At 47.4% G+C, this 23,071-nt stretch overlaps 1 protein-coding gene across 7 annotated transcripts in view; it reads right to left on the reverse strand.

Annotated features, from left to right (window-relative positions):
- Positions 1 to 23,071, reverse strand: part of CAMKK1 (calcium/calmodulin dependent protein kinase kinase 1) — a 75,158-nt gene that overhangs the window by 43,246 nt on the left and 8,841 nt on the right. For 2 of the 7 annotated variants that reach the window (XM_088066266.1, XM_088066271.1), the window contains exon 2: positions 8,885 to 8,998. The exons of 2 other annotated variants lie outside the window; for them this stretch is intronic. The gene's annotated coding sequence lies outside the window, so the exon portion shown is untranslated. Of the gene's footprint in view, positions 1 to 8,884; positions 8,999 to 14,882; positions 14,974 to 22,891; positions 22,973 to 23,071 lie in introns of those variants that run through there. 3 more of the 7 variants (XM_088066267.1, XM_088066269.1, XM_088066268.1) reach the window with 3 other exon arrangements.

Consider the following 23,071-nt stretch of genomic DNA (forward strand, 5'->3'; position numbering starts at 1 on the left):
CCAGACCTCCCTGCTCTCCAAACCCCCAAACCCAGGCTGCAAACCACCAAGCCAGCGCTGACCCTTCAAAACTGGGAAGCCCACCAAGGATTTGCTGTCTGCAAAATGCTTTTGTGAAGTTTGGAAAGCTTCTGAGCTAAACAAGGAGCATCAGGCCAGGGCAACTGCAAGCCTGCGGTCACCCCGCTTCCTCTGCAGAGGCATTCCCAGAAAACTCCAGAGCCTAAGGAGCAGCACATTTCCCAGGGACACACATGGGATGCCAGCACGCTTGGCTCTAGGGGAAGGTCATCTCCTTGGCTCCAGGGAAGAACAATCAAGTTTCCAGCCCTGCACAACCAGGAAAGCACCAGCCACAGCCCTGCTGTCAGCAGCCTCCGCCAGGGCTGGGCTGCAGCTCTGCTGGCAGGCTGGTACAGCACGGAAATCATTCTCAATGAAGGGAAGGAGGCAGCAAAAATGCTTCCACCATTTAACCCAGCTTGCCCAAGGGATAGGAGGAAACCTCCAGGGCCACACTGCGCTAGAAGCTGTTTCTTCTGCCTACAGAATAACAAAACCCGAGGCTTTTCCTTGATGCAGCTTTAGCCCCTGGACAGTCACAGCTCACCTCACTCCTAGGCAGCACCACGAGGAAAATCAATCTGCAGCTGAAGCCTGTAGCTCCTACACCTTCTTCCCTCCTCCTGCCACGAGGTTTTCCCCATATGTGGGAGCAGGGGGAAGAAAGAATCTGCCTGTGTTGCTGTGTAGCTGGCCATGAAAGCCCACAAACCACCCACCTGGACTGAACATTTGTGAGTCTCGTGCTGCTCAGCCAGCAGGAAAAAAAAGGCCAGGAGCAGTGGGAAGAGCAGCCCAGCAAACAGTGATGCTTATATCAGTCCTCTGAGCAGCTGCTCACCACCCAGACCAGGCACCCAGGGTGTCTCTCCCTCAAAAGCTGAAGCAAACTTGCTCAGTTCTAACCCACAGCTCAGGCTGTAAAATAAATCTTTAGCTAACTGACAACTGAACTAGATAAACTGAGGATAAACCCCATAAATCAGTCCATCTGATAAAAACAAACAGACCCATACATTGTTGAAACAAATAATACAGTGCTGCTAAAAGCAGGCAAAAAAAATCCAGCAAGACTTTAAAGAAAATAATTGTTCATCTGTAGAGCTGGGCTTTGTTTCAAGTTCTGCTGTTTTGAAGGATTCCTTTTCACTGATAAATCCTCCAAAACTGTATTTGAAAGCAAAGATTTCTGAACAAGCAAATCAGTTATGTGCAGCCCAATCTCATTCTGCATAAACTCAGCACAAAAGGCAACTATTAATTTCTGCAAGGCTAAATCAGTGGTGGATTTGCAGTTTTTCAGGCTGTATGGCACAACCATACCTTGCTGGGATGGGAAATCCCAGCAAAACAGAAATTCTACCGCCACCATCTCCCAGCTCCTGCACAGCTTTGCTGTCCCTGCTGATCCCCCCCAACACTGAACACCTGCTGTAGAGCAGAGGATAATGCTGCAGACACGAACCAAAGCTGCAAACAAGCTTATATGAGCAAAATTAATTTACTTACAGCTATCTTATTTACCATTTTCCCCCGTAGCTATTCCTCCGCTGCAGGCAGACTGCCACTTCAACCATGATTTTCACAATATATTTATCAAATGGCTGCACATGTTTCCCAGATGGGCACTGAGCAGAGAATGGTACAAAAAACCCTTTTAAAAGGAATATGATCCTGGAGAAAACCTCTCTGTATTTTATGTGGGAGTGGGAGATGAGCAGATGCAATTCGTTTTGCTGCTCAATAAAGTATTCCAAAGCATTGTTTGAAAAATAAAAAACTGTAAATCTAGTTTACTGCCTGGTCCATCCTCTTGGCTAACTAGAAATGTTCCTATCAGAAAAGGATGGGGAGGCTAAAAGGCCCTGAGCCACAGCAACCCCAGCTTCATTTTCCAAAAGTGTCTTTATGGCTTTGTTCCAGGTTAAGGACATGCTGCTTCTCCTTTGTGTCCCTGAGAACACACCTGCCCCATGCTGAGGCCATTGCAGTAAAAGAATCCCAGTGAATTATAACTGCAATGAGAATTTGCAGTTATATTAAACAGAAAGGTTCAGGCAGTGATTCTGCTGCTGCTGCTCAGCCAGGGGCTTCAAATGCTCATGGGCCATCAGGGATGTCCACTGAGACCCTCCCTGCACCTCCTTTGGGAACCTCTTGACCACACAAGACCCACAGGCACTGTCACAGAGAGAAGTCCCAAAGATCACAGCAGCTTTACTCAGTGCTGCACTACACACCAGCAAGGTCAACAATCAGGCCAGGTTTTCCAGCCAGTGCAATGATCCATGTCCCAGATCCCAGTGATCCATGCCTGCAGAGGGGATGTCATCCCCATCACCAGCATCCATCAGCTCAGGTGAGACCCCTCCAGGGATTCCCTCCTGCCTGGGGCAGAGCTGGCAGCACACCCAGCCCTGTTTTGTGTGTGTTTCCTTCAGACATCGCCCCCAGCAGCACGGCCACTGTGAAGAATCTGCTCCAGCTGCTGTCAACAGCAGCAGAAACTCCCTTTAAGGAGAGAATCAGCATGTCCTGGGCTGGGCTGCCAAGTCCTGGACAGCTCCTCCAATGACATTTTAGAAATATCAGGTCAGCAAGTCCCTTCCAGAGCCAAAGCTGTCTCCTCACACCAAGCAACACAGACTAGGAGGAGTATTTCCATCCTGGAGTGTCTCCTGTGCTCCCTGTTCTGCAGGACTTCCCCAGGCACTGCTACCCTGATATGAGAGAGATAATTCCACAGCCCCCTTCCCCGACCCCATCAACTTTTTATACGTGTGGGAGGCACCTGGCCCAAGCCCAGCCGCTCCAATACCTTCAGTCTGGGGAAGTTTGATGGGAATTTGGCTCCCACAGCCAAGCACTGGAGCCACATCTGAGCTGCCACAAACCCCACAAGCAGTCTGCAACACGTGGAACTTCAGATGCAATGCACTTCATGGGTCTCACTGCTGTGGTGGGACAGCAGCTAGAGGGTTCATTTTTCCTGCAGTAATTAAATTCAGAGCATGGTGGCCTGAATTTCAGCTCTGCCCACCCTTGGCACACCAAGCAGGGCACTTGAGGGTGAGATTGCCTCCTGCCCATCGCCTCTCACACTGCTGCTGCCAGGAATCAGGCCTTGGAGAAGCAAATGAGCTTCTTGGCACCTGTGAAAACCAGTTTCAGACACTGCTGGCCAAAAGGCAGCCCAAACCAAGAGGCAAAGGACAATGAGAAACTGCAGCTCTGTGAAGCTGAAAAGAAGCAAATCCCTGCAGTCTTTGCAGAGATAATCAAGGCAGGTGTACACCAGACTGCTCATTTGGGCCGTGTCCTCCCTGGGAAGGGGCAGTAATCACATTTTAATTTCTGGCTAGAAGCAGTAGACGTTAACACAAATAACATTACAACATTAACAAAATAAGAACATTGTGTTGGTGCTTTTTGCACACACCCTATATGTTTGCTTTGTCCTAGGGCTCACAAGGCTCTTGTTTCAGGGCACAGACAGGCACTTCTTGCTGAGAAATCACTAGATCCTGCTGTAATCATCCAGTCCCTCTTCTCTCCACAGCTCTTGGCAGTGAGCCTGGCTGCTGTGCCACAGCTGAAAATCAGATCTAAAGGTGCTTTGATGACCTGTGGGAAGCTCCTCGCACAGCTTTAACAGGAACCAGGGAATGAGAAAGAACAGCAGCTTTTGCAATTCAAGCAGTGTGTGAGAAATCTGAAAAGCAAGTTCAGACCCCTGCTCCTGCCAGACTTCTTAAATGACAACAAACATCTCCAGACCACAGTCTGGAAAATGCAGCATTCTACCTCCTCCTCCTCATCAGTCCTTTCCAAGGCACGGTGCCTTCCAAAAGGATATTGGGGCCAGTTCTGCCCCTGAGCTACAGACAAGCACCCCAAGGTGCCCAGCTCTGTGCTTGCTCTCCTCTCTTCTCCCTGAGAGGCCCCAGCTGAAGGCAGAATTTGGGGTTTCCATCTGATGAAGGACTGATGCTTTCATCACCCTGGATGTAAAGTATAGATGCACATATGAAACACAGGCTGAGCTCAGCAGTGATTCCCCTGATGTTATAATGTGAAAAACAAAAGCTACACACCATGAAGGCCATGTAAACACTTTTAAGAGCAATTAATACCGTATTTAAAATATGTTTTGAAACTAGTCAGGATGCTGAACCAATATCTCCAGTCCACCAACCTACAATTCAAGAGATGACAACCACCTTGCACACAGTCCCAAGCCTGGAAAGTTTTACAAAAGATTTCCCAACTGCATTATATTTCATCCCTCCATGTTCTAATTATATGGTTAAATACATTTGCATAATCAGATGCAATTACACTAATTGCATATATAAGCAATAATCAACCAAAAATTACTCTGAGGAAAAAAGTTTCTACTTAAGGAAATTTCTGTAACAAGAAAACACTGAGGAATGCCAAGTCTATCTAAGCAAGAGTGATAGTGACATTAAACACTCCAGATAATGCAGGTGAAACAGGAGCCCTGCCAGAGCATTATCTGACTGCATCTCTGTTGGCACATTTTAACCATGTCTTTGGTGGGGACAACACCAAAGAACTGAAGAGGAGTTGGGCTCCTTTGTACTCAAGCCCTGGATACAAATGACTTTGGTAAGACAGGTTTGGCTGCTGTGTTTTATTGTGTTTCATAGTGCAGGTTTAGCAAGACTTGTGGGCATCAGCTCCTGATGCTGGACTATATTCACTTCAGCTTGAATCTTTTAAAGCTCTTTATCAGTGTATGAGCATCAGAGCTGCTTTTATTTTGCAAATTACAGCTGGGAAAGCACGAGGAACAGGCAATGAGAGGCACTCAGCCCACATATCCCAGAGTTTTTGCTTTCAGTGATGCCAGGTGCTGTGACTCACCATCTCTGCAACAGCCCAAAGTGACCACAAACCAGCACATCCCAGCATCCAACTCCACACCGACTCTGGTGACAACCTGAGCTCAGATTACAACAAATCCCATTTGCCCTTGTGACAAGGGACACAAAAGCCCTGTGGGGGAAGGACCCTGGCCACTGTGCCAGCTTGATCCCTGCTCCTGACCCCGTGGCAGTGAGGGATGGGAGGGTGGAGGAGGTTGGTGTGGGCAGAGCCCAGGTCCAGTCCTGCTGTGTGACCAGCAGCCTTGCTGGGTCTTTTGCCTCACTTCCAAGTGACCCTAAGGCAAGCAATGTGAAGGGTTTTGGCATGTTAATTTGCACACACAGCCTGGACAACACGGGGACCCCTTCTCAGTTAGGTGACAGAGGAGAACAAAAACCCATTTCTAAAGCTGCTCTCAGCTTAGACCTCAGAGCCTGCCTACCCCAACCCCCTCTTCCAGTCACCATCAAGAGTGCAGGAAATACCCCAAATGCAACATAGGGAAAGCTGATCCCCATAAATCCAATGGAAAAGCAGCTTCCCCACCAGCACCTGTAAGAGTACTCGCTGCTACAGCTTGAGGTGGGCACAGACAACATCAGCTCACACAGGAGGATCCCATGTAGGGTCAGTGCAGGACCTGTGCCAGGGAGGGAGCAGGCTCCTGGGGCTGAACATGAGCAGGGGAGAGGAGGAGGAGGAAGAGGAGGAAGAAGTGCCATGGTTTGCTGTCACTTACTGAGCTGAGAGGCAGCGTGATTCCCAGGAGAGGAGGCAGCCGTGGCAGGGAGCACAGCTTGCTGGAGGTGGATTTAAACAGTCAGTGAGGGAATGCTTCAAAAAATAACTGAGAATGTCAGATTATATGAAAATTGAAAGGCTTAGATTATTTGTAAAATACTAACAAGTAAGGTGGTAGCCAGGCTGTATTGATTCATGAGCAAAATAACTACCTCAGAAGCAGGGAGGCTTTAATATTTAGGGCCTTCATTGCAATAATGGCTTTCCAAGCATCTGTACCATGGCAAGGTAAATGGCAGGTTAAAGAAAAAGAAGGATTTAAGTTGTTCTAAGGGAAAGGCATTGGTATCAGGTGAGCCATCTTCTGTTGCAATCCATAATGAACCTCGAAATTGCCAAAGAAGATGATAGAGACCCGTGTATCACTGTTTGTTGTGATAAACAAACTGAAAATGAAGAAATCAAGAGGACCTGAAGAGCCTCTCAGTCTGCAAGGGCTGATATTCCACAATGGCCAAATCCCCGCTGATCTCTTGGGAACAGAGCTGGGCACTCAAATCAAACCTGTCTCTGAAGCCAGTGCAGGTACCAGTGCCTTTTCTGGACAGCAGGACCAGGGCACCAGCAAGCAGCCCATGGAAAGCACCTCTGTGGCACAGAGAGAAAGGAAAGGGAATAGAAGAGAAACAGAACTAAAAGCAAAATTCACAGCAATGAGCTCATGCACAGATTTGTGTGAACTGCCACAGCACAAGGTACCTGCCCTCTGGTTTTAGTATAAGGTCTGGTTTTTAAGCCTGGTAAGCCCAGCCTGCAGTGAAGGCTCTGGAGCAGCAGGGAGCCTGCCAGCCAGGCAAGCCAGCTCTCACACACACACACCCACCTGTCACCCTGAGGAACAGAAACCAAGTCCACACAACAGCTGATCTGCTGGGACTGCACCCTGCTTCCACAGCAGAGCCCATGAGATACACTAGTAATTAAATAAATTAAGGAGGAGGGAAGAAGCCACCTGGAGCTGTACAGACAGGCTCAGCCCAAGCTGCACATTGGCACCCAGATGCTTCCAGGACATCTCTGCCCTCCTCCCCACTTTATTCACTTCATCAGCATATTCACTGGCACTTTCTGTACTGACTGCCATGGCTAACTCTGCTTTCCAGGTACTCACAGAACTCCTGTTGCTGCTCAATACATAAGAATTCAGTGACAGAAAGCAAACCACTGCAGAACAATGCTGGTTATTCAGTTTAAGAGCAGCATAGTGGGATCTGGGAAAGGACACATACAGATCATCAACACAGCAAAAGAATTCAGCATCAAGTGCCTTTGCCAGGCTCAGATCTCACAGCACCAACCAGCACTGTTTAAACAATTGTTTAAAAAGCATCCACAACAAGCTGAACAAGCCACCAGGCAGAACAAGTTTGCATTTATATATGTCAGGTCTTAGAGGTTTATCTCCCTCCCAGATAAGGAGAAAGCTTTCAGCTGCCTTTGAGAGATCTGGAGGTATTTCAGGGGATATATCAAGTTGCTTAGTTCTGTAAGCCAGCTGCAGTGAAAAGTCTTTTCAGCATTTTAAAAACATTAATTTCCACCTGTTCCAGGACTGCAAATCTACAACAAAAGCATAAGCACAGAACACTGCAGGCTTTCTTCTTCCCAGCAGTCCAAACACAGGTTTCTATTCAAGGTGATCTCTGCAAAGAGTTTTAACCAGGGGAATTATCCCAGCACCCATCTCTAAATGTCCGTGGGCTGAAGGTTTTCATCAGCTCTGCCAATCTGCACAGCCCCAGGCAAAGGGCAAAGCACAGAACTGCACAGGGCAAAACCAGTGAACTCTGTACGACAAGACAAATGGACTTCAAATTCAGAGCTCTAAGTATCTGTTCTATTTCCACATGGATAACTTCCATCTTCTGATAATCCTCACGTCTTTAGAAACCCCAGGACTTGAAAACATGTCCTCAGATAACCTGCACAATATCAAAGGCAGCGGCGAGGCTCTGGACAGAGGGAACAGGCTCTGGGGGATGAACAACAGATCCCACAGAGTCAGAACCAGGTACACCACAACAATTACCCTTGTCATGCACACACAACCCACACTTGGAAATGTAAAGGGTAGGAGGCTTCCCACTTCCTTTGAAGCCCTAAGCTTTAGCTCTTTAAGCCTAAATGCACTTTCAAAGCCCCGAGGTCAGTGACTGGAGATTATCCAGGCAAAGGCTGCTGGGGAGAAAGCTGTTCTTTTGAGTCACTGCAATGCTATCCCTGAAATTTAGGCTGATGACAACTCAGCATTTATCAGAGTGAAAAAGGCTTTACAACACCAAAGGGCCAACAATAGTTCCCAGGTGCAGCTTTAGTTAAAACACGAGTACGAAAATGCCACCCCAGGGCACCCTAATTTCACCCCAGTGAACAGGATGAACCCAGGCTGCCCAGGCTGGGGGTCCAGGCTGTCCTGGGACACCAAAGCAGTGCTCCTGTTCTCATGCACAGGTAATGTGCATTGTACTCGATCAGCTGGGCTCTTTCTCAAGTGTTAGAAATGATGCAGAGCCACAGGAGCAGTGGAAAAAGGCAAGTTACTGGCCACCAAGTCAGCAGGTATAGGAGCAGAACGTGGAGCAAATCGGCTGGCAAGGAGGTGTCCAGACAGTTTTTGAGAAGCCAGGGTTTAGTCCTGCCTTGCCTGGCCCAGTGAGACACAGCCAGAACTGATGGCATCAGATTGTGCAGCCATCTCTGCACAATCAAAGTTCCTTCCAGCCTCCAACCTGGGCTGCAGCACTTTCCCCTGCTTACAGCAGACAAAGCCAAAACCCTGAAAACCAGAGAGTTAAAAGCCATCAATCTCCACAGGATTTTTGAGTTCTTCTCTTCCCTGTCCTGGGCTCCACTGCAGCTGATACAACTTCCAAATAAAACCTGAATTTGGCCGTTTGCTGCTAAAATTTTCAAGGCAGGGGAAAGGCAAACACGGTCTAAGAGGAAAGGGTGGTAAGGAAATGTGATCTGTGCAATTTAATAGCAAGCAAATACATGTGGAAAAATGGGATGTGGTTTACAAATGTAGTTTAAGCATTGCTCACACAGCCTGGCCTGCTCCCAGCCCAGGAAGACAGCAAAGAAGGAAAACTCTGAAGCCAATTGACTTGGGCACTGGTAGCAATACCTGATCCCAACAGCTGTATCCCATGTCCTGGAAGACATCCCTGTGGTACAGGTCGGGGTGTCGCTGGCAAATGAATTGCACTGCTCTGGCTACTCAGATATCCTTCTCCAGTTGCTATGGGAAAAGAAATCAAAAAGTAAGACTGGTAACAACGTGAAAAAACTAAGCAAAGCATGTATTTAAAAGCCTTGCTGGCTGCCAGCCACAGTGCTCAGCACCTTCCAGGTTACATCCCAGAACAATTAGTCTGTATGCAGCCACTGAGTTTCCCAACACACTGCTCATCTCTGTGATGGAGATGCTGGCTCCAGTCCAGCAAAACACTTAAACACATTCTTGAACTTTAACTGTGCTCTCAGGACACCAGAAGGGATGATCACCCATGTGCCAAAGCGTGAACAACACAGAAAATCTCAGCCTAAAACATGTGGAAACGCTCATAGGAGTGTCTGGGTAAATGGGTTTCACATGTGTCTAAAAGAGAGCTGCCCAGTTACTGAGGGAGCCATCCCAGGGCTCCTTTCCCAGAAGGAGAGGACGTTTTCTTCCACATTTGCAGTTTCTTAGGCTAGCAAGGCTCTTGTCAAGGCAGTATCAGAAATAACTCTTATTGAATTCATCCTCTTAGGAGGGGTCTCCATCCATCTTTCTCCCTTTCACCAGTGCACACTGCAACACAGAAAGCTCTGTGTGGCCAGTGAGGAGAGGTGACTCCCCTGGAGGCAGCTTTTGAGCTACCCTCACCTGGAAGGATGTTCAGTAACAACAGCAAAACACTAACATTATTACTATTACTACCACTATTATTATCACTACTATTATCATAGTATTATAATATATTAGTACCATTATTTTGCCTTTGAGGCTAGCAACAATAGGTAAAATATTAAAACATTTTAAAACAGGACACAAAAATCCCTTCTTCTGCAATTCAGAGACAAAGCAAACCAGAAAACTTCTTGAGGAAGTGATAGATTCCTCTTGACTTGAATTATCTGAGAGGAACTGTTGATAAAATCCTGCACATCTGTGACCCAGGAGATCTAGCACAGACAGCTATAGAAAACTGAAAACCTACAAGCCTGTGAATTATTCTCTATTACCTGACAAAAGACACCCATAGGAAAACTATTTTTAGCTTTCCTTTCACCTGTTCTGTTTAACAATAAAATCCAATTCTCTGGCTGTTTTTGAAAATCTTGCCTAATACATTTCCATAGTACCTGTCACCTGCCATGTGACCTGCCACCCGTGTTTTACAGATAGTGCCTACTCACCAAGGGACAAAACCACTTTTACACTGAGTTAGGAAGAGCCACTCTTGCTCAGGGTCACCCAGACACCACCTCAATGGTCAGTGAGAGAACCCCAAATTCCTGATTCCCAAACTCTTGCACCTTTGTACGAGTAGATCTATAACAACACTACCTCATCATTCCTGACACAAACCAAAACTGGGCTCATGCTTCCAGACCTGTTTCTGGCAGTCAGTGCAGCCCGATTTTCAACATTTGAAGCAGTGATAAGAGTTTAGCCACATCCAGCTTGGCAAAGCCCCACGTCACTCCCTGCATGACACTCTCCCACTCTGGCTGCAGCCACACGGGTCCAGTAAGATGCAGAGATCACACTGTGCCACTGAGCTCAACTGATCCACCAGGAACCTACATTAATCAGGAATTAGATCAGGAATTGCCTACATCATGTTTGCTGCAGGGAGATCAGAGAGATGAAAGATCAGAAAGAAGAAAAACCCAATCGGTTTACTTGCTATATAAAGCTTACAGTGGATTACAAAGGAATTTCCCGAGGCTCTCAGATATGCTATTCACTTGCTTACACATGTGCATGCTTCTGAACAACCATAGCTCAATTTCATCAATATTTTGGTAATAGAAGAAATATAATTACATATAAATAAAAACTGAGAATAAGGTTTTATTTGCATTGCAGTGTTGACTGTATCAGGAGGGTGCTTTTACTCACTGCTGATGGCACAGGAATTTGAGAATAGGCTCAGACTTGCATCTACCCACAAAAGGGACTCACTAGAGTAGGCTGAGAACAAAACTTGAGAAGTCTAATCTAAAGCCTGAGATCACTCTGCCTGACCAGAAAGCAAACAGCAAAATTTAAGTCTCACATTGCTGTGGAATTCAGGCAAATCTCCTGAGATACACCGTACTCGCAAGACAGAGCTGTTTCCTCTTCTGTCTGATGAAACATTCCATCATGTTCTAGATGCTATTTTAAAAAATTATCAAAGGCAGGGGTGGAAATTTTCAGTTCATCTCCACCCATCCCATTCTGGAAGCACCCAAAAGAGAATCACTTATTCTAAAAGTGACTAAGACATGAGTCATCTGATGAGTAAGCACATTGGCTCTGGAAATCTTATTCACTCTATGACCATATCCAAGTCATTTCATTACCTAAATCATTTATCCATTTTATACCTTAATGCAGTAAAACTCCAAGGCCAGGAAGAAGCTCTTGTTTCCAGCACCAGGGTAACTGCAGCTTATCTTGTCCTGCTATGATAGACAGAACACCAGCAGGAAACACTGTGCTGAAACAGCAGAGCAAAACCTCATGGCAACTCTGCATTACACAGGGCTCTGAAAGTCAGCTTTGGAGATACCCCCAGCCTCAGCCAACACTTGAGTGAAGCTGTACTGGCACCAGCCACTTGTGCAGCTCAGCATCCCTGCAAAGGCAAACACAAGCCCTGCTCCTGGCAGCAGGATGCCAGCAGGGCTCAGTGCAGGCAGTGCCAGGACTGCAGCCAAGCACTTACCACGTCCTCCTGTTACTATCCCAAAAGCTCTCATATGAAGCTGCACAAGCATTAAGTCAAACCACTAATGAGGCTTAATTATCTCTCCATTGTGGAGGAACACGAGCATCCCACAAAGCAAATTCGTTCATCTTCACAAACAACCTGCGGGATATGATCATGGGCAGGGAACTATGCAGAGGAGAAGATTTAATCCCACAGAATCCTTCTTAACAGACCCCAACAGATACCTTGATGCCTTTGAAATGCTAGCTTAAGATCCAACAGGAGGAGATCTGTGGCTGATGTTCCCCTGCCCTCTTCCTAAAATCCTGGTGAGCACATGAGTGAGCAGGTCTGGTGTGTCCTTGGGAGGCCCCTCTCACCTCAGCCCCAAGCACAGCAGCAGTGATGCACCCAGCAAACAGCCTGGGCATCCCCTGACATGATGAATCTGTTCAGCCTGCTTTACAGCCCACTGCACAACCTTTCTTCAGGGCAGCTGATTTCTCTGTGTTCCATCAGCACAGCACAAAAAGTACACTTGTAAGTGGAATAACTTCAAAGGGCTAATTTAAGTTGTTCTGTGCTATTCCACTGGCATCACACTATGATCACTGTCTTGATATTGCATTTCCACAGCTTTAGGTTTTCTGAGTCTTTCAGCAGACTCACAGGAGGACACAGCCAGGGTTTTCACCTGAATGGCCAGCCCTGTGAGCATCTGCCTTTACATAAACAACAGTAAAAGAATAGAGATTTCTCACCAGGGGTTGAATTTGCAATTTGCCTCTGCTGGACCATATATAAACAATTGCCACTTAATTCAGATAAACCTGAAGCCAATTAGGAAAACAATGCTGCTGTGCTTACATGAGCCACAGCTACTCTGAAAGGGACAAAAATTTAACTCCTATGGAAAAGATCAAAACAAAAACCCATATCCATTGTTAAACAGATTAATCAGACTCTTGGAGAGCTCATGAGGGATTGGGTTCAATCTCTGCAGCTGTTATTAGCATAAGCCCTGTACAGCAGTAACAAAAGACCTGCCTAAGTCCCACGCTCCTGTTTACTTTGCGATGAGACTCTGCTCGGGCTCACAGCATTTAACATACACACTCTTAATTAAAGGGACAGGAGAAGAGGAAGGAGCTGGCTGAAGTTTATACTGCAGCAAAACAAAACCCTTAATGACCCTTTTTATAAGGGTAGGACTACCATTATGGAAGAAAACAGCCCCAGTGCCAGCAACACCTTTCCTGATCCAGCAGAGTCTGGGCACGATGCTGTGCAGGGCCCCCACGCTGCTGCAGGGCAGGGCCCCTACCCAGGTACAGCAAGAGCCAGTCCTTTCCCAGAGAGATGAAGGCAGACAGGGACAGAGGGGAGCCAGGGATGAGCATGTGCAAAGTAAGGAAAAGCACACCGTGTTGGCTGGAGCGAGCCTGGAACGGATGGAGCATCATCCAGCTCTGGGCTGGGGAGGCCAGGCACAGCCATAGATGGAGCTAGGGCAGGAAGGCTCCTGCTCACCTGTGCAGCAAAGGCACAGCCAAGAGAAAGGAGCACAGCACAACTCCAGAGTGGTTCCCCGTGGCTGCAGGGACAGGATGGGCCCCTCGTGTGCCACCGGCTCCCGGGAGAGGCTGCAGGCACGTGCTGTGGGAAATGGGCTGATGGCATCCAGAGTGAGATGTGGCTGCAGGAGATCTGGCAGGTAAATGGAGCAGGGGAACGAGAGCCTGCTGAGAAACAGCCTCCTGCACCCCTCGTTGGGCGTCAATCACGCGCTCCCCAAAAATCCCCAAATTAGAATTAAATACGACGCTGCCGCCTCCGGAACAAAAGTTATTCATTCCATAAAAAGCATTTTCATACATCTCTCTTATGACTCTTCCATTCCTCTCCAGGCCCACTCACTCCTCTCCCGCAGAGAAGTCATTTGATGAAGGAACTTTTCTGATTGCAGCATTCTGCAAACTCTTTTTGTAGAAGGGTTAAATGAGCATATTCCTGAAGGGATGGCCAGTGCCAGAGGAAAGGGTCTCCAGTTTCAACAGTGACAGCAAGGGAGAGGGGATTCCTCCCACTGAGCAGGACATCTACTTTGCTGAAGGCAGAGGGAGTCCTGTCACCCTTTCCACTGTGATTTTATCATACTGTTTTTCAAGATGTGCAGATTAGAACTAAGTAACCATCTCAACACATGCTTCATATGCTTAATTCTTGTTAAAGCTAAGCAAATGCTTAAGGACGTGCATTGCTTCAGGAAGCACTGCTGGATGGGATCTGTGCTTTGCTCACAACCAGGCTTCTCATGAATCCAAGAGATTCTCCAGGCACAGCTCAGGAACCTGGGCAGGAATAGAGATGTTGGTGCGTGGTCTCACACACAGGAACATCTAACAAGGGGTCCAGGGAGCACGTGGAGCCAGCAGCTTGCTGGAGTATGCCCTGAGAGCTCATGGATTCAGAACCAGTTGCATGGCTGGGGCAGATAAGAGCCACTTGTTTTTTTCATGCATTTCCCTATTCCAGCCTGGAGGAGGAACCCCTGCTGTGGAAGCAGTGAAGAAGCATTGCAGAAGTCCCTGCTGGCAGCCCAATGCTTGGGAGCCAAGTTTAAACTCCTGACTGTCATCACTTCATCAGTCAGACACCTTAACCCCCCCTTGCTGCTTCTCCACTAAGTGGGGCCAGCAAGTTCTCATCACTAAACTCCTCCCAGGTCCAGATCTCATACACTTCCCCAGGTGCTTGCTCCAAGTGCCACACTGTCACCTTCCCCAAATTCCCATTGTCCATAAATCAACTGCAGCACTTGCATCTCCTGACACATTTAATTGGGACAAATGCCACATCAGACTCTGCTGAAGCACTGCCTGGTGAAGACTACAGAGAACCATAACACCAACCAAAAGGTTTCAAGTGGTAATTAATCATCTACAATAATAAATAATACATATACTTTCAAGTGTTTACTTATTTCCTGAATGTCTCCCATAAATATCTAACCAATAAAGCATACTTTGAACAGCAGCACTTGTATCTTTTCCCTTCTGAGCTAACTCTGTGCTATTTACTTAAAATAGAAAATTCTGTTTTCCTAGGAGAAAGACAGGTTGAAAGGTAACAGAATTTTGGAAGTAGCTTGAGCATTCAAATTTTCTCTGAACAAAGTATACTTAATACAAGTATTTAAACTTTTCTCGGTCTTACCTTATTTTATGGACAAAGTTTATGTAGCTGCTTCAGTCCATTCAGTCAGGTGGGCTGCTGGTCCACAGCTCTCTTCAGCAAGTGTCACATGTGATGCTCACTGGTCAGGCTGCCAGGGCACATGCAGCCTCACAGAAACCAGCACCAAGATAAAATCCTGACCTCAAAAACACAGCCCAAGAAATCTTCACTGAACTACAGGAGCTTTGCTTTTAATGTAGACAGAATTTCTAGTTCAGGCTTTCAAAACTAAGTGCTGTTTAAAAAGTAATAGTCAAGAAATTAGTGCAGATCTCCCCCCAGAAAAGGAAAGCAGGATTGTGAAAACAGCTGGAATGCTCTCCACAGCCTTTAGCATTTGCCTTAAGAGGATGGAAAAGGTCAGTGTCATTTGGCTCTTAGCAAGGTTTTTCAGCCCTGTGTGGAGGGCTGGCCAGTTTGACAGGGTTTAATTTATGATAGTGAATCCCAGAGCCCTGAAGACACCCCAGCAGGGGCAGTCAGGACCAAGATGGTGCTCACCACCACCATCCTCCCAGAGAAGCTCCTGGTTCCATGCTGGCCTCGGTCTCCTCTCCACCACAGCCATCCTTCCCACCAGGGCAGACCAGACCTTTAAGCTACAAATTTGTCAGGAAGGTGCAAAAAACCTACCTTAATATTCCAGCTGGTACCTAATCCCTTCAACTCTCCTGGAGAGGTGCTTTGCATTTCCAAAAAGAACCACGAGTTAATGTTCTTGCCAGTGTAGTTAATCAGAGCAGCAAAGCCTCTTTTCACCGTGCAGGGCCCAGGTGACTGTCTCCAAGGGATTAGTTGTTGCCACATTTAGTTCAGTAAAGGGTTTATCTCAGCCATGTTCACAAAGACAGACTATGAAGACATTCCCTGGCTGAATTCCTGGGGACTGGCACCTTGAGCAGCTGCAGGGCTTGGAGCTCACCCGGGAAAGGCATGGGATGGAAATTAATAGGAGTAGGGAGTTTTTTATCCCTCTCCAGCACAAGAAGCCAGGGTAAGAGAGAGCTCTTTTTGAGGGATAAAGACACTGTCAGCTGCCAGCCAAGGGGTGAGAGGAGGGTGAAGGAGCAGGAGGGGTGAAGGAGCCAGGGGCAGGAGAGAGATTTTCAAAGCCCTCCAGGGCAGGCACCAGGTCTCTGTGCTGATGGCCACAGAAGCTGCTGTCAGGGACACGTGGTTGCCAAAACCATGAAATGTATTCCAGAGAGCTTCTGAAAAGTCCACAGGGTGAAACAACTGGACCAGTGCCACCAGCTTTAATCTGGAGCTCAGTGAGGCTCTGCTAAGCCCTGTGAACCAGGAGCAGGGCTAAGGGAGGGACTGGTGTCTGCAGTCACCTTGAAGGTTTCAGAGCAGACCACCAGCGAGGCATCCAAGCTCTTCTCAAACCAGCGAGACCTTCCAATTATGAAGAGGAATCATGTCCTAAAAATCCAGACTGTGCACCACTGTTCCCTCTGACACTGATCAAACATTCTGATTCCTAACCTGCTACCTGCAATGGCTCAGGTTTTCACTAGTGCCAAGGACAAACACTGAAGCTTTGGGACTGCTTCTTAAATTCTTCACCAGAGCAAAGGGAAATTCATATTTTCCCTCTTGCTCATCGAGAAAACAGGCTGGGCTGGGGCTGGAAAGACTTACAAAGCCCTGGGCACACAAGGGTAAGAAATTCCACTGTGGTGCTGCCTCCACTGCTCCCACAGCTCGCAGGGGGCTCTGCTGGCATCTCACACCAGCTGGTTGAACACTCAGTGCCTGCATCGTGCCAACACTGCTGCCTGAACCCTGGAGAGAGCTCTTCTTAACAGCAATGTCAAGTGGGTGAACAAAGAAATATCAGAAAACAGGGCTGGAAGGAGAATGCCTGAAGATATCAGTGAGCGGGACATCACTGGGCACTTAGAAGAATGACAAAGGCAATTTTCACAAATGGAGAGGTGAAATAAAGGAGAAATGAGAGTGAAGATTGAAAACAATTTCCTACTGTTTGGCATGCTCTAAAATTAGTGCTGTAATAGATCTCATCAGCCAGCATTTATTTTCCATTCTGAAGACAAGAATTCAAATAAGCTGCAGCAAGAGAAGCGCTTGCTTAGCTGAACAGCCGACCTCCAGCACAGGCAGCAGCACAAACCAGGCTGTTCAAACCCAGCTGGATCTTGCTTGGGATTTTCAAAAGTGAAAACTCAAGCTGGAGGCCCACTTTCCTCCATCACATTACAACCAGAAGAGAGGTGACAGAGCCTCTGGAGCAGGAGGGGACAGGCTGCCCATGGCAGACCTGCTCCAGGGATTTGCTGCGTTCATACAACTGTAGGAGACAGCTCAGGGAATCCCAAAGTCACACTGCCTGGAAAGGACCTGAGGCAACAGGTTACACACCGTGCTTTGGGAAACTCCTGCTGTCAGCTGTCCTGATGGCTCTGGCTCCTGCTGTCCCCAGGGTAGGGGCTGGGGGGGACTCCCTGCAGGGAGTCCCCAACAACTCCAACATTTTGCTGTGACTGCCCAGGGACACAGGGCCAGCTCGCTCTCCCCCAGCTGAGCTCAAACTCTGTCCCCAGAACCTGTACATGGGCTCCACCAGACCCCAGGTGGAAATGTTGGCACGGAAATGCTGGCACACATCCATACCCCGCTTGCTGCTGTGCTGATCTGCACGTCCTGGGGACCAGGCCCACAAAGTCTGGCACAAACAAATGCTCCGTGGTTTTGAATTCAAAAAGCAAACAGCAAATCTCTGTTAACAGGCCTCATCTTGCTGCTCCCATAGCTACACTCCCTCCTTCAAGCACACACGTACATGTAAAGGTATTTTCTACATGGGAGGGACACACAGCAGTGCCTGGGGAGCCCTGGAAAAGCCCCCAGACTCAGCTGGGAGCAGCAATGGAAGCACTGATGTGACATACCCACTGCTCTTTCAAAGTTTAAGAACAAATCCCTGATGGAAGAGGAGAACTGGCAGCATCACTCAGCTATGAGGTGTCAGAGATATTTCAGGCAGCCATTCCTGAAATATATTCTCATGCAGAAACCCAGAAAAAGTCACCCCCTCACTCCCCCAGCTGCCTCTCTTTGCATTGCTGCTAACATGGATGTGACTCACTAGGGCTGGGTTTATATTAAACTCCTGAAACAGATTGTTTGGCTGTTATGTAAATCCAGTAAATGTTAAAACACCAGAATAAATCAGTCAGGCAGTTACCACTGCCAGCTCTCCAGAGACATCCAAGGGACTGATTTTTTAAAAGGCAGAGGTGGTAGGAAAGGAGGGGGAAACAATAACAACAACAATAAACAACAAAAACAACAACAACAACAATACTAATAATAATATTTAAAAAATCACCACAGCCTTTCAGCACTTTTCAGGGAGAGCTGTGCCAGTGGTTACAATGCCCCCACCATAATGATACCAGTGTCCTGCCCAGCCAAATACAGGCAAATCCCCCAACTTCTGCTGTGCACAGGTTATGCAGCATCACCTGCACAGGACACAAACTCTGTGCCTGCAGAAGTGCCTCCTTACCACGCCACCTGAAACAGCAGTCTGACCTCAGGGGAGGTCAAATAGCACTGATGCTGGGGTTGGGACTTCAGACATATCATGTTTTAAAATAAAATAAGCCTCAAATGAGGCATGAACATTGTTCTTCCCATCCTGTCACTGGGAAGGAGGTTCTTCTTTAGGAGCTGCCTCTCTCCCATGGTGCAGAGGGCATTTGCCACTCAGAGGAGTCTCCTGCTCACAGTGACATCAGCAAGCCAGCACAGGAACAGATTTTAAAATTTGCAAACACAAGTGTTTTTACCCGAAACCCGACTCCAGGTTTATAAACAGTCTATGGGCCAAAGGATTAGTCAGAAAATTTATCTGGCAAATAATCTGCAAGAATAAGCAAAACCAGAGCATATCACCATCTGCTCACGGGTAACTCCTAAGGCAGAAATGAGGAGCCTTCAAATTAAAGCCTTCACTTTGTATGTAACTGTTGATAACCAGGCCATTGCACTCAAAATGCTCCCACAGCTACACTGGCAACCAGAAAATGAAGCAGGTAGAAATTCAGACCCAAATCTTCGTTGTAGTGTAAAGCGTGTTGGCTGAGCTGCACTTGCATGGACTACACAGCTCAGACCTAGCCCCAGCTCAGCTTCAAAAGCAGCTGGAGCCTGTGGGTCTCTCCAAATGTGAGCCCCTCTGGGATTTCCACACCACTGGGCACATCTGGACAGGTACAGCTGGGCAGGAGACAGTGACCTGCCCAGCCCATGCACTGGCAGAGCACAAGTTCCAACTGCCCTGGAGAGGAGAGTGCAGAGCAACATCATCACAGCACTGAAATGAAGACATCTCTGAGCTGTGTTTAATTAAACATAGTCTGGGAAAGTCTCTGCTTTTGTTAAACACTGCCTCAAAAGAAAAGGGCTGAGTAATCTACCAATGGGGAAAAACACACTCTTTAGCTACAAGGTGTTATTATTATAGGCTTAATATCAAAATGGCTTGTTCAGCTTATTAGGCTGGAGCAAACACTCCCAGCCTTGGCAAGACTGATATTGCAGCTCTGTATTTCACACTTACATAAGCACTCAGGGTTTGTATGGAGAGGAGCCTCCTGTCTGGAGAGGGAAGGCATTGATTTGCACCAGGTTTCTGTGGCCCAGTAAAACTGGTCAGACAGACAGCAGAGGAGTTGTGTCTGTACTGGGTACCAGCAGGAACAGGAGCCTGTGCTGCAGCAAGGACAGTGAAAACAGTGGTGGGAATCCACCTCCCTGACTGGGGCCAGCAGCAACTCCACACACCACGACACAAGCACAGACCATCAGGAAAACACTGCACAGGTCTCCCGAGCACTAAGGACACTGAGCTCACACCCTGATTAACCCAGGAGTCCTGCCTTTCTCCTTCTGCAGGACAGAGATGATCATCCACATGCAGGGAAAAGGTTTTGGAGCAGAGGGCTGAGCAGAGCTTAACTTACTGCTTCTGAGCCTGCCCTTGGGGACAGCCCACAGCAGCAGCCAGGGACTGCTCCGTGGCTCTGCAGCACTGTGGGGTTGGTGATGCATCGCTGCCTCCAGCACCCGCTCACCTGCTGGCAGGTGCAGCCAGCCCAGGTCAAACACCCACGTTGTTGCAAATAAGAATTGTCAGTATCTGAGACTTTGAAGACACCGTGACATTTAAGGCTCTTTTTTGAGTATTTGGTATTCACTTCTCAAGTTGAAAAACAAACCCGTTCTCTGTCTTTTATTTGTTAATTAAATGTGTTCATTGTATTCAGATCTCATTTTTTGTGCATAATGTTTTGCCCATCTGTTTGATTAAAAAAGAACCCAACCACCCAGCTTCATTAAGCTAATTGGATGCATTCAGCCTTTGGTTAATATTCTGAAGTACTTTACAATTATTCTCCCCAGTTATTAAATCTCCTCTGAGGATCTTATTTACCATATTAGACTCTTTATTAGACAGCTCTCAAGCAGGACTGCATTTGCCCACTCCTTACCCACATGCAAAAATCCCACCACCTCCTTCAATGGTTTGTGATCTAAGACATTAAGATAAATTTGTACCTTGATCTGATATTCTTCAGCTCACCCTGACCTCAAAACACAGCAACTTCCTCCTGGGCAAGAGGGTTCAACCTCAAGAGGATGATGAAGTATTAAAGAGAGAACTACAAATCCTGTGTCTTGTGGGAGCTCTTACGTGAACTTTTAAAGGGAAAAACAGTTTCAGAAAGACTCGGGACCACAGTCCAAGGTGGACCATTCTAGAGGATGAAAAGTGACACCAACAGAACTAGTGTAGCAATGGCTTGGCCATGTGGCATCATGTGAATGAGCCTTCCTGGCAGTGCAGTGAAGGGTTCTAAGCTCTCTTAAGGTACAGGTTTCTGTATAATTTGTGGTCAGGCAACCTACCTGCATCCTGGACCTCCACGGTGTCTCCAGGCTCTCTGCTCCACCACAGAGAACATGCAGGGCTTGGTCTTCACACACCCCACCTTCACTGTCCATTGCTTCTCCAAATAACCCAAATTTTGTCCAGCAGTGCTCTTCCAGCAGCCCAGCCCTGAATCAGAGCAGTCCCTGCTGACCATCAGAAGTGGTCACAGGACAAGGGTTCTCCAGGACCAAGCATCAAAGTCAGGAAAAGGGAAAGAATGGCACCAGAATGCTGGCAGGAAAGAGACTGAAGGTGAGAGAAGCAGGAGAAGCCACCTTGTCCTGGTATAAGCAGAAGCAATGACTGGAGCCCCTCACTTTTCCCTCAAGCAGTCACTCAGGGAGTCCTGACAGAACATCTCTCAATTTGTCCTCAACCAGTCTGAAGCTATTTTTTTCAGTCTCCACAACACTGTGGAGAACTGAGCTCTGGCACATCACGAGTGCTATTTGTGCTACACCTGCCAGGGAGTTCAGGCATCCCAACACCAATCCCACACGGTGTCAGAGAGGATAAACCACACACTTTCCCCCTGCCCCATGACCATAACCCAGGAAGAAGCCAGCACAGGCACTCTGTACAGTGCTACAGGGCCAGGGAAGAAAATGACATCTTCTATTTGCTTCTGCAATCGCAGCCCTGCCTCTGTTGTTTGTATTTAAAGAAAACAGCCAGTTTTCATTCTCTTGTTCTAAAAGGTGGTTACACTTGCAAGAAATCACTTGGTAGTAATTTAACCGAAGGAGGAAGAAATTTGGAGGTTTGAGGCAGCTGTGATTTGACATGGGCTGACCTGGCACCTGAGGAGAACCTTAATGACATTTCCTTCCAGACAGCCTGTTCTCCTTGCTTCACTCTGTAATTAGTTTCCCTTTTTGACATCCAGGCAGAAAGCCTAGACCACACTTGAAAATTTGGCCACATTATTACAACTTTTCAATAGCCTGGCAACAGCATCAATTAATAGAGAGCTCACTGCCCCACTGTGTTTAATGCTTTGAGAAAGGCAAGCTTTGGCTCAAAGAGCTTAGAATCAAGGCAGGCTTTAAAAATAGAGCTTAAATGTTGTAGTTTAACTTGGCAGGCAGGTAAACACCACACAGCTGCTTGCTCACAGATCCCTCTCCAGGAATGGGGGTGAAAAAAAATGTAAAATTTATGAGTTGAGATAAAAAAAGCTTAATAGAATATAAAAAGAAGAAAAAATAATTCATTCTAATTTAATTAGAATATACAGAACGAGTGATGCACAATGCAATTGGTCACACCTGCAGACCTGTCAGGCAGCTCTCCTTCCAGCTGATACACTGCTGGTGAGGTGGGACGATCCCCAGCTTTTGTGGAATCTTACCCATCTAGAGTGGACAGCTCTGCAGCCCTCCAGAGAGGGATGTGGGATCAGGCTTCATTCCTGACAAGCTCTGCCTCCCTCCCTGAACATGTGGCCTTCCCCTGGGAACACAGTCAAAATGAAAGAGGGAGCACCAAGAGCGGGTCTGAGGTCCTGGGAAACATAAAACAAGCTGCTCTTCTGCATCTCCTGTCACCAACAACATTTCTCTAGCTTAGCCTTTAAGGGAAATTCCAATTGCCAAGGAGTAACTCAGACTGTTCCCTAAGTGCCACCAAGGAGTAAAGGGGCTCTGCTGCACGTGGTCTGAGCTATGCCTAAATCAAGAAATAAGCAGGGCTGGAAAATTAATATTGTTAGTCAAACTTGAGAGCAGTGCTGGCTCTCAGCCAGGGGTTACTCCAGATGTGCTCCATGTCCTGCATCCTGGGCTTTGTCTGCTTACTCCTCACACACATCCCCAGCAGGGACAATGACCTTGTCCATCTGTGAAAGGGTCACAGGTCCCAACAGGGAAAACACAAGGCTGCAGATTTTGAAGATTTCCAAAGGGCCAAAGGGACAATCCCAGTGCCCTAAATTCTTTTTTTTTTTTTTTTTTTTTCTCTCCCCAGGCCAAATCCTTCTCACGCCACAGACCCCAGTCACATCCCTGATGGCCCCATCTCCCACCTGATGAACAGTGTGGTCCAGGTGATCTGTGCCAAAGCTGGTAACAGCAGCAGCTCCACAGCATTATGTGGACTATGGATTTCCATCCTCCAGTGAAGCCACTAACACCCACAAACCCAAAAATCCCTTCAGTGGTTTCTTCTTGGGATCAGCCAATGTTCCAGACATCCCAGAGACAGG

Source organism: Pseudopodoces humilis, chromosome 23, assembly GCF_049639895.1.
Source record: "Pseudopodoces humilis isolate 2021_Gansu_Grassland_sample_001 chromosome 23, ASM4963989v1, whole genome shotgun sequence".
NCBI classification, from domain to species: domain Eukaryota; kingdom Metazoa; phylum Chordata; class Aves; order Passeriformes; family Paridae; genus Pseudopodoces; species Pseudopodoces humilis.